At 42.8% G+C, this 12,680-nt stretch overlaps 1 protein-coding gene across 2 annotated transcripts in view; it reads right to left on the minus strand.

Annotated features, from left to right (window-relative positions):
- Positions 1-12,680, minus strand: part of Znf385b (zinc finger protein 385B) — a 391,151-nt gene that overhangs the window by 41,651 nt on the left and 336,820 nt on the right. The gene's annotated exons all lie outside the window — the stretch shown is intronic.

The following is a 12,680-nucleotide window of genomic DNA, read 5'->3' on the forward strand; positions in this document are numbered from 1 at the left end:
ACATAAAGGGTGTGTAGCACTGTGACTTCAATACTAGATCAAAGGAAGTAGAAAGTAAGACAAGAGACAGCACCAAATTACAACAAACTTAGAAGACATTTAGTTAATTTACTGACACTTGGGAAGTTACCTTCCATCCAAACAAGATCTTTTTGACATCTTGATTTACTATACACGCTGTGGAAAATAACTGTGTAAATTCATTTGAATTTCACTCTGAACAGACTGAAAAATAAAAATATGCATGTACCAAACCAAAACAAGACATAATGGGTGTACTGCTTTAGTAATAATATGATACACGTGGTAAATTTTATGCAAACAAGATGTAGTTTTACTAGAGGACTTTTAACCTAATTACTTTTCTTCTATCAGTTTCCGTTAGAATCTGAGTATGTCTAAAGATGGTTACCATCAGCGAAGTGAGGTGAGGCCATACCTTCCTTCACAGGTCCCTGAGGTAAGGTGTGATGCAGACCCACTAGTGAGGAAATGGGCACATGTAGCAAAGCCTGCTGTGGGGCAAGCAGAGCAAAGCCAAAAGGGAGCTGAGACGAGTCATCTCCAGGAGAGGTCCTAAAATTGGCAGCCTTTGGTTGAAGATCTGAAGAAGGAGTTTACACATGAATTGGTAAAGGAAAGTATGCTTTGGGTGGGAGAGTTTGGCCTAGGAAAAGCATTTGTGCTGGAATGGCAGAGACAGAGGTGTGGCTGGAGACAGGCATACACAGACCACTTGATAGACTGTCTACGAGAGGGAGCCAATGGGAGCCAGGTGTGGGAGCAGCTCAACACAGGGGTGAAAGTCTCCAGCAAATGCAGGACACTCCAGGTTCCAAGTGGGGGAATTTCTATCTCAGCTGTTTGTTTATTTACTTATTCATTGCCTGTGCAAGAGAAAAGGATGATGAATAAGGAAGTGGTGAAAATATGGGATAGTTGGGAGTGAAATCATGAATGAGGAATATGATGATATATATGTTCATATAAATAGAGTAGCTTAAGTTCCTGGGAACGTTAGTCCTTAACAGTCCTGCAGTCCTTTGCTTAAATGGATCTAATTAGTTTACTGGTCATCACTGAATATAGTGTTCTTTCAAAATTCCACATTTGCTTAAGCATCTCAGGCTGTGGTGTGTGAGTGTGTGTGTGTGTGTGTGTGTGTATGTGGGGAATATGTATGTGTGGTGTGTATATGTGTGTGTTATATGTATGTATGTGGTATATGTGTGTGGTATATGTACGTGTGTGGTGTATGTGTGGTATGTGTGTGTGTGTGTGTGTGCAGTATGTATGTTTGGTATGTGTCTGTGGGTGAGGGGGAATGTGTGTTGTGTGATGTGTATGTATGTGGTGTATGTATGTATATATGTATGTGTGTGCATGTATATGTGGTGTATATGTTTGGTCTGTGTGGGGGGATGTATATGTGTCTGGTGTGTATGACTGTGTTTGGTGTATATGTATGTGTGGTGTATGTATGTGTGTGTGTGTGATATGTATGGTATGATGTGTGTGTGGTTTGATGGATGTGTATGTATATGTTGTGTATGTTTAGTATGTGGGGGGATGTGTATGTGTGGTGCACGCATGTGTGTGTGTGTTTATCTGTGGTATATATATGTGGTGTGTATGTGTGGTATGTGTGTGGGGAATGTATGTGTATATGTGTGTGTGTGTGTGTGTGTGTGTGTGTTTGTATGTGTGGTATGTGTATGGGGATGTGTGGGGATGTGCGTATCTGTATTGGAACACTTTCCTGACTTCCTGGCTTTTTTTTGTTCCAGCTCAGGGCACACATAACTTCACTATCTTCAGCAATTCAGTTCACTCATTTCCATGGAACTGGTGACGGTGAACATCACTTCAGTGCCCATCACTGTGAACCACCAGGAGGGAAAGTCCTAGTTTTGCTGAATGCATAAGTGATGAGATGAAGGTAGGTGTTCCTGCTGAACTACAGCAGTCCGACTGAGGAGAAGTGGCCATGAACTGAACGCCCTACCTGTACCTGCATTCCCCCGGCTCCCTGTACTCCTGTTGGCGTGGGAACGGGGTGATTTAAGAGCTCCCTGACTTGGATGTTTCCTCATGAGACTGGAAAGGGATGTGAAACTGGACACAACTGGAATCTGGGGTTCGGTTTACGTGACATTACAACTAACAGTACGTTAGTGTCTTCCCTTGTGTGCAGCCTTTGCCACCCAGGATCTGTCCTGGTGTAGGTCTGTCTTCCTCAGGGCCTCCCCACAGCTGTCATCTTAGCTTCTCATTGACTTATCATTGCCTTCCTCAGGATGCTCACAGACTTTGCATATTCTTTGTCAAAGTTAAAGGAAAACCCAGGGAAAAGAGAAAAGCATTATGGGACCTTCATTTATTAGCCAGGAGAGGTGACATCAAGTGCAGTGTCTATTTCCAGTCACCTTCAAGCTGCCAGTGAGTTGCAGCTCACACTTATCTTCTGAGCGAGTCTCGGCTGGGGGATTGCCTTGATCAGATGGGCCTGCAGACATATCCGTGGAGCATTTTCCTTATTGATAACTGACTTAGGAGGCCCATTCCACTGTGGGAAGAAGCACCCTAAGCAGGAGTTCTAGGCTCCATAAGGAAGATATCTGAATAGCAGGGACGCGGGGGAGGGAGCCGGCAGGCAGAGTTTCTTATTGGTGTCTGCTTTAGTCCCTGCCCTGGCTTCCCTAATCTTATATCATGACCTGAAAGTGTAATCTGAAATCAGTCCTTTCTTCCTCTAAGTTGTCCTTGGTTAGAGATTTTATCACAGCAACAGAAATCATACTAGAGCAATAGTAATAAACTAGGAGAATAAATGCAAATTTAAAGATGGATAGCGGAGATAACAGTGGTGACTGATGTTCTTTCTGAGCACTATTCCAGGCTGCGCACGAACTAGCTCACTGGATTCTCGGGGCATCCTGTAATAGGAGGCATTGTCAGTTGTGCCTTGCAAAAAAGAAACTACAGATTCTAAAGGTGGATAACTCACCAGCAGTCACACAGGGCATATAGGAAGGCATTTAGTAGCTGTTAAGTGCTTAGATGCACATCTCTATATACCCACACATATACTCATATGTCTGCCCTAAGTTTACATTGTAATGCTAGAACTGGAAAGCTACAAAGGCACAGCACTACTTTAAATATCACAAGGAGGGATTAGACCTTGATGTTGCTGAAAATTCTACAAATACGAAATAGCTATATAATTTTGGGTAAAGGGTAGTCCTTTAGGTCCAATCCTTTTAATGAGTATCTAAGAAAGCCCTAGAGTCCCACTTTGTAGTCATATGCCTCTAGAAGGTGCTAGGATACCCACAACTTTTTTTTTTCATTTTGAGAGAGGCTCATGTAGTTAAGGCTAGTCTTTAACTCACTATGCAGCACAGGTTGGACTTGAACTCCTGACCCTTCAGCCTCTACTCCAAGTGCTAGGATTACAGGCACATGGCACCATGCAAAGTTCCAAGGACACTTTTCAAGGGCCTCTTCTTCTCAAGTGCACTGAGTAGTTGAGGGTTATTTAGTGCCCTTTGGCTCAAGAACAGGATTCTCTAAATATAACTTTCAAGTACAAGATGAACAGTGATTTCCTTATTACTATTTCCTGGCATCAGGGCAGAAAGTTAACAGCATCAGTTAGCCCTCCAGATAAAGATCCAGCTAAGTGATACCTTACTGCATGTCAAGGCAGAAAGGGCTCTCCACAATGCGACCCATTTTCCCTGAGCTTGGGGTGTGTAGAAGCCGGCAGCGAGGATCCTTGGCTCCCTGGGACTGGCATTTGGGGCAAGCGAAGAGGCCCGCTGTGGAGCGGAGAGTGGCAGGCAGCCCTCCCTCTCACTTGGCACACCTCTCCTCGGTGCTCCTGGTGAGTGGCACTTCCCTATCCTCAGTACTTTATCTGATGCAGTGTCAACAGCTTCTGCTTCCTGGGCAAATCTTCAAGTGAAAGTGAGACGCTGTTAAATAGCAATGGCGCTGACCCCACTTCATTAGCAAGGAAGCACCTTAATTGAGGAGTGAAAGAGACCACGAGAGCCAGAAGACTCATGGCACCAGGAGACACCACGGTCACACTCCCTCAACAATGGACTTGCTTGGCCAGGCTGCCTTTCCTTTCAGCCCAGTGACTGATCAGCAGGAGATGGCTATCTACTGCAAATGGCTGCAAGAGAGCTGCTGCAATGCCCCTGGCACTGCCTTGGGGATGTGGCTTAGCAGTAGGCACAGGCCTTGTTGCACAGGGCCCAGGGTTTGAGCCTGAGCAGTCAAAAAGAGAAGGAAGAAGAAAGCTCCATGCAGAGAACTGGCAGAAATGGAAAGGGTTACTGGAATGACCACGCTGACCTCCACCTAGGAACTTTTGGGAATATAGTCTCATATTTTAGGGGCCACTTCTACAGTTCCCAGAACACCCACTATCCACTGGCAAAATAGCTTTCATAGGAAATGACATCCAGGGATACATTTTTCCCCCATTAATTCCCTTTGGTGCCAAGTCCTTTTGATTTCCCAAATCCTCAACATTTCTCAGAACCTCACCAGCCCAAGTTAAAAAAAAAAAAAAAAGGATAATGAATTAGACAAGGTTTTGACTTAAAACTAAAAATGTAATGAAGGATTCCCAGTGGGATATTTTACAATCTATTGTGCGCTCACCTCCAGTGTCTCTTGAGTTCTAATTTCTGCCTTAGAGAGAGGAAGATCTGCAATCTCCAGTCATGAAGTAAAATTGTGTTCAGTGTATATGGAAAGGCGGACTCACGGAGTGCTAGGCAAGTGCCCAACTCTACACAGAGCTGATCTTTCTGTGTTTAAAGAAATGAGTAAAACTATTTCCTTGAATAAAGAAAATACCTCATGGCATCTCTTCCTCTGCTACCTTAGGCTTCAGTGAGGTGAGCAGTGTTGTGGGGGAAACGGCAACTGTTAGTTAACATCAGACAAGATAGGCTCTGTACACAGTGGTATGGCTGTAGAGAGTGGTCAGCTAATTTAAAAAATAACAACATATTCTAAATAAAAAATCTAAATATTAAAATACCAAGTAAAACATATGCCAAATAAACCATAATTAAACATAAATAAACTTGGTTGTTCTAAAACAATTTGACTCATGCCATGTGTTGGACAAAATAAAGATGACAGACACCGACTGCTCTTCCGAAGGTCTTGAGTTCAAATCCCAGCAAGCACATGGTGCTTCACAACCATCTGTAATGAGATCTTATGCCCTCTTCTAGTATGTCTGAAGACAGCTACAGTGTACTCACACATAATAATAAATACGTCTTTAAAAAAAAAAAAGACAATTTCCTTTCACCCGGCCAGAGTCAGTAGGTAGAAGAAAGAAAATACAAGCCACAGTCCAACATTCAAGGAGCAAGATGACCCGAAACAAGAGGGAGATCAAGGATGGAGCAACTGAGAACCAAAGGAGTCAGCGGATAGAAAAAATAAACCCCCAGACTGCAGAGGGCCGTGGAAGCGCCTCAGAAGAGGGAACAGAGGTGGGGCCCTGTTTCTAGGGCAGGCTCTGGGGGGTGGTGTGCAGTGGGAGACACTCTGGGGTAAGGAACGGTGTGTGCTGGGCAGCACATCCTTTGGACTGCAGTGTTCCCTGCTCGTAGCTTCTCTAGAACACACTGATACAGAGAAGACAACAGAGAAATGCTGCTGAACTGTTACCTTCAAAATTATGTCCCTGGTGAAACGGAAGCCATTATGGGACATTTCAATTGCACATCAAATGCCCTATTAGTCAACATTTTGAATAGAAAGTTACTGTGACATTAGATGTGGCATTTACATTACAGATCCTATCCTGTATGCTAAACCTATAATCTTGTCTCATAGCCAAGGCACTATGATAATTATTTGAAATAAAATCATGCCACTTTAAAATCTATGAACATGTTAAGAAACAAATTAAAAATTACTGAGTAGAAGCTAAATAATTTCTTAAATCTCTGTCTTATCACAATTTTTCCCCCCACAAAACTCTTTTTACTAGTAAAAACCCTTTTGTATGTATTTTTGAATTGACAAGTTTTGATACTTCCAGAGACAGGGCCACATTATGAAAAAGTGGGAGATGTACCCAAGAGAAAGGCTTACTCAATCCAAAGTTGGCTAGTGAACCTTTTTTCCTGATATTGGCCATATTATGGTCTGCAATATCAACAATGATGTATAAACTGTCTTTGGAATCCACCTCACTCAGTCCTTACTTATGTAAGGGAATATGTTGAAAATAAAAAAGTTCAGACAAAATTATGACCATTATGAGTCTTTTAGCTTAAAGAGAGCCAATGTTTTTGCTAATTTCTAAGAGCTAACCACCAGTGAAACAGCTGTGGTTTCTATGGTCCAGCTAGTGCCTTGATATTGTGTAACTCCAGGGGGCGCTACTCACATTCAGTTAGCTCATCCTGGATGCTATCATCCCGGCCACCTGTAGTGGACCAGCAACCCACAGAAGGCATTCTACACACCTTGTAGAGTGCAGAGAACACCCTGTGAACTCCAAAGCTTTCTGTATCACTAAGGGAAAAGCAGTGGCTCTCTAGCAGGAACATGATGTGCACTCTAGACTGTTAATTCTCTTTGGGCCCAATTTAAATTCCATCAAATATTAGAGACAGAGTAGAATTCTTGGGTCACAGCTGCTCCACAATGCTACTGTTTGCTACCCTAGCTTTACACAGACATCACTTCACTTTGTACATTTCAGTGGAGGCAAATTAATCCATTTCTTAAAAAAAAAAAGCTGAGATCTTTAGTGCAGTTCAAAGTAATTTTTCAAATATATCCTATTAGCCATCTGTGAGCCTTGATGCCTATGTTTCTGGTTGGCATAAACAGCTGCACATGGCACACTGTCGGCCTCTAGGTGACCTACGGAAGGGCACCACAGCATGAGATGAGATGATTCCCAGCAATCTTAGCTTCTTCCCCTAGGGATCCAACTGCACACCTAGTTACCAACTTAGGGTTAATAAGGGCAGGGTAAGAGACGCTGTTATTTGGGAGTGCTTGTATTAACTGCGAACTGACTGCAAGTCCTTTTATTTGGTCAATTTTGTCCTCTCTCTTGCCTGGCTCTCCACTTCATTTCAAAATGGGTCATAATTAAAACTTATGTCCATTAATAAAACAACAATAAGTTTTTGCTACGGTGAAGTTCAACCCAGATGATTCCTATCTTAATTCTTTTCGTAAACAATGAAAATCACAGAGCTTGAGTTTTGAAGAATGTCTTCTTTCACTGATCAAGGGGTAGGACACTGATGTGAATTCTTCAGTACTGGTCTTTAGCATCACAGCTCTGATAAATGTCATTACAATTTACTTAGGGATTTTTTTCAAGTGTCTGAGATGTTTATTCTTAAAAAAAAAAACAAGAAGAGTATTTACTCTGTATTTTGCACTGCAGTCTTGTAATTTTTGAGGGATGCTTCTGCCGTCTTCCATGTTGGGGAATCAGCACCTGATCGCAGTAAGCGAACACGCCGTGCATACATGAATTCCTAATAATGCCCAACAGTTTAACTGGAGGAAGATGAAGCAATAAGCCCTGGTGGGGTGTACTCTACCACACTCAAATCAAAGGGAAATGGCTGATTAAGTCCCTGGAGAAGGCACTCAATAAGCTATACACTTTAAATGACTATATCCAGCACAGGAAGGCAAGTGCTCTGTACACTGACATGACTACAATAGAAAGTGATGAAAAACATTTTTGCAACTCAGGAAATATCTAATTTTCCTTAAAATTATTACATATAGGAATTAAACCCTTTAGAACGCTTTATGAATCACACAGCTTTTATTTTAATCTTATTTTAATTTTAAGAAATTATTTAGTTTATGTTAATATTAAGGATTTGTCGATGATTACTCAATGCCTTTGAATTATTTTGTGATTTTCCCATAGTATTTAAAAGTGGAAGTGATCCACTTTTCTCGAATTAATTTCACATTTTACATAAACTTAGAAGGTATTAGTTACTTCTCTGGTGCGGTGAGACAGAAGGCCATCTCTGACTCTGAGGTGACACCAGTTTCATTGGTTTGGCCAGTGTATTTACAAGAAAGGACCACAAGCTTTTAGGGGGGCGCTGTTGAGACCATTCACCTAATTCAAATCTTCTGAACTGACTCTTAGATTAGGCTTTCGGACTCTCACACATTTACTGTGAATTGGTCCAAGAAAGCATTGCACTCGTTTCTATTTCCATATTAAAGACATTTATGTAAATGACACCAATTAAGTCTGAAATGAGAACTTGTATTAAGTCTCCTTACGTTCCTTAGTGCCGGCTGTAGTGGCAGAGCAACTCAGTGGGCAGTGCTCGGGGAATGTCTGAAACGCGGCTGTACCAGTATTTCATATGCTGACACATTAGTTATCTATCACTTATCATTTGAGATTCTGTTTTACAGTTAATGAAACATTCATATTTCAAAGTGGCACATTAAGGCCTAAGCCCCGGCATAATGTTATAAGTCAGATGAAATAAGATATGTAGATATGAAAAACATATCTCAGGCTGGAGAGATGGCTCAGCAGTTAAGAGCACTGTCTGCTCTTCCAGAGGTTCTGAGTTCGATTCCCAGCAACCACATGGTGGCTCACAACCATCTGTAATGGGATGTGATGCCCTCTTCTGGTGTGTCTAAGAGAGTGACAGTGTACTCACATACATTAAATAAATAAATCTTTTTTTTTAAAGCATATCTCATAAGCTCTCATAATACACAAATGTAACTAAGGGTATATAATGAAACAATACACAGCCAACCTTGCCCTGCTAGTTGTTCTTTACATTACAGCAGCAGGTCAAACCTGAGGATTCATCCTAATTTACCATTTGTGGCCTTCATTATATCTGAGAGCTCCGTCTACTTAAGGGGAAATAGGAATGGAAGCATCTGCAGCTTTGATTCACCTACAGAATCTAAAGCTCAGCACACTACAGTAGCCATCAGGGTAAGCCACGCCATGCTAGGTACCAAGGGAACTTGCCCGGAGACTTGAATGGGCTGAGAGGGCTAGGTCCCACAGGGAGCCCTTGCTGGGTGCGCGTCTCTGCTGCGTCATCAAACACAACTTATTCTTAGCCCTTTCTGAGGTTTTACCCCAAACTTTCCAATCTGCTCTCTGTCCAATCCCCCCTCCCGCCCCCACGTTATAGCACACAAAACCAGGTTCTGGATGTCCACTGTGAATATCAAAGCATCTTAAACTCATTGTAACAGACGTTGCTCTCTTCCTCTGAACTACCTGCTCCCCTCCCCTCTTCTGTCAACCACATCTCTCTGCTCTGTTGAAAGGACCAGGAAACCCTCTTATCAATCCAGCACCTACATTCTGTGAATTTCCAGGGCCTGCAGAGTTCACCCCAGTACTTCTCCAGTCAGGCTGAGTCTTCTTCTGTCACAACTGCCCTGATAAAATCTGCTGTCACCTTAAGCCTCCTCGGCGACCACACAAAGACCTTCCTCAACTCTCTGTAGCAGTATTTTCAAACACACGTCTGACTGTGGCCATTCCTTATTCCTTGGTTTTAAAACTCCACAGTGTTTCACTGATGCTGTTTTTAAAACCTAAATCATCATCTTGGCAACCTGCATGGTCTCCTCCTCCCCTGCTCTTGGCTTTTGTCTGGGTCCTCTCTGTTGCTTTAGTGTGGCTGCAGACCAAGGAAAGCACAGGAAGTCTTCTTTTCCAGAGCAGGCCAGCCCCTTGTGTCTTGTCTTAGTTAATTTCTGTTCTTCCCTCAGAACCTGGCTAGACTCCCTTCTGTGACCCTTCACTAGCTCGCATACTAACTGTGCATTCTTCCAAAGTACAGCCACCAAACGCTAGTGCAGCGCCCCTTTCTGAGTCGGTATGAGAGCTTCTGAAAGGCCTCCCCTGTTTTAAATGTATGAATTCACGTGACCATTAGATTGATTCTGTCTTCTCCCAGGCTACAGCCCTCCATTATGGCTCATGCCTGTGAGATATTTGTTCTTCATTTTACATCTTGCACCTAACACATTACTTAAAACACAGTAGGCATCTGATAAATACTACATGGATGGGCAAGTGAATGAATATCTAATCTTTATTACTTCAAAATAGAACTCAAGCAAAGATAGAGGGTGGGAAAAAATCGAGCCGAGTTTAAATTGGTCACAGCAGAGAACGAGGCAAAAACAAATAACAAAACTGTAGTCATGGTGGAGAGGGAAATCTTGCAGGAGGAAATGAGGATTTTGTTTGGGCATCTGTCTGAGCTGCTCACAGGATACACACTGGGGAGAGTCAACAATTGCTACTTGAGGAAGGTAGTTGGACTGGAGGCATTGTTTGTGAGCCAGGCGACAGATGATGGATGACCCTTTGGAGACAGACAAGGTTCCCGAGGAATTAAGTGCAGCGGGGAGGAGGAAATCTATTTGAGAAAAATCTCAAGAAAACAGTTATGTACAGTGGGACAGAAAAATCTATCTGAGGAAAGATTCTTGAGAAGACAGTGACGGGAGATGTTCAGGAGGCAGCTTATCAGTCAGGACAGGCGGGTCACCAGGAAAGCAGGATGGACGAGAGGAAAGGTCAAAACAGAAGACGCAGTGAGGAAGTCCAAGAGAAAAGAATTTAAAACTAAGTTTCTAGGACGAACTGTGGTCTTTGTGAAGTGCAGCAGCAGCAGCGTACGTGCTAAAGTACTTTTCTGCAATTTCAAATCAGTTTTATTAAATAACTGGAAAATAGTAGATTCTGAGGTTGTCTCGTTCTGGAAGTTGGCAATGTTGGACCAAAATCTGAATGTTAGCTGTGTTTGTGTTAATAAAGGACTGATAGCTGCCTCAAGAGAAATCAGAGCACCTTGCCCCCATCACTTTGAAGAGTTGAAGAACACATTGCCAGAACGGAAACGCAGTATCTAGAAGAGCCTCAGACATAAAGGCTATGACACATTTCCTTGAGTTCAAAAGTAAAATTATAGACACGCAGCTGGCGTTGTTGTTTGTCATGCATCAGGCACAGGGCAGGCCAAGCGCTCTCTGTGTGGAGCCTCATTTAGCCTCCTAAAGCCACACGAAGAGAGCAAGGAAGACCCGTGTGGGAGTCTACAGAGAACTTGGAAAGTTACTGCTGCTCCATCACAATGTCAGGAGTGGAAGGCTGTGGAAAGAACACCTTATGTCTGCATGAATATGGCACCTGTCAGTAAGAGATCTGATGCCCTAGGGCTTAGGCAGGAAATAGGAGGTGGGACATCCTGGAGGAGAAAGAATTCTGGGATAGCGCCAGGCAGAAGAGTCACTTAGGAGGATGTGAGGAGACAGACTCATGGTACCTGAGCACAGGTAGCCAGCCTGTGGCAAAGAGTGGACTAGAGTAAATAGTGTATGATCCAGTCAGAGGAGAGCCTAGCTGATGGCCAAGGTGTCTGCAAATACACTTTAAGTCTGAGGCTTATTTCTGAGAGTACAAGGCTGGCAGAAAGAACTGGTCCAAGGCCTCTACAGAAGGTCTTGGATTTGAATGAAAAATTAAAAGAACGGGCTTTTTGTCAGGTCAGCATATTGCAGATCAACGGAGGAAACCCCAAGCCTAGATCAAAACATACTTCATAGAGGTGGATTCAAAACCAGATAGACTCTCACCTTTTGCTATGATGCCTAATGGTGATCTGGAGTAAAATCAGGCTTTGGGAGGTAGCCTTTAAGGTTAGTTTCAGTTTTTACCATAGAGCATGGATTTAGTAACTCTATGATCCCATTAGAATCAGTTCCACACACTGAGCTGGGTACCAGAAAGACTGCAGAAGGGATTCAGTCTCTGTCTTGCCATCATCATCATCAGTGTGTGTGTGTGTGTGTGTGTGTGTGTATGTGTGTGTGTATAAATCAATAGTTCTATAAATAAAATATATATTTTCTAATTAAGAAACATTTAATATAGCCAATGGGAGTGGGGCTAAAATTACTCCACCATATCTTGAAAACCTACTGTGAGCAAGAAATATTTATAGACCTGAAAGATGTGTAGGAACTAAAGGCAGAGTGGGAGGGCTGGGAAGGTGGGCATGTCCTATTTAGGGTAGTCAAAGTTACTATGGTTGTAGGATAGAAGCAACCAGGGACAGAGGCAGGAGCAGGAGTACAGACTGGCATAGTCAGGACCCTGAAAGTTCCAGGAGGTCAGGTGACATTATCTTGTCTAAGTCAAATGTTAGTAAGTAACATTTTGCTACTAGTTTTAACTAGTTTTCTCTAAAATTACTGGTTTTCTTTAAAAGCAGGACTGGTGTAAGGCCACTGGCTAAATGGCCAAGGGCTAGGGAGGTTCTCAGTAGTGATTACATGAAGGTCCAAAAAACCGAACATTTTTAGAGGTGGTGTTAGCTGGAGAAAAGGAAGGAAGGAAGGAAGGAAGGAAGGAAGGAAGGAAGGAGGGAAGGAAGGAAAGAAGGAAGGAAGGAAGGAAGGAAGGAAGGAAGGAAGGAAGGAAGGAAGGAAAGTTTTTTAAGGCTGTTAGCCGCCAGGGATCAAACAATTTGTTAAGAATTGAGTGCTAGTCACTGGCATGGTACCGCTGCTTATGTTTCAGTGCGTGAAAGTAAATCCGGAGGCTTACGAAGCCTTCTCTGGTGGTTTCCAGT

Source organism: Apodemus sylvaticus, chromosome 5 (assembly GCF_947179515.1).
Source record: "Apodemus sylvaticus chromosome 5, mApoSyl1.1, whole genome shotgun sequence".
Classification (NCBI taxonomy): Eukaryota; Metazoa; Chordata; class Mammalia; order Rodentia; family Muridae; genus Apodemus; species Apodemus sylvaticus.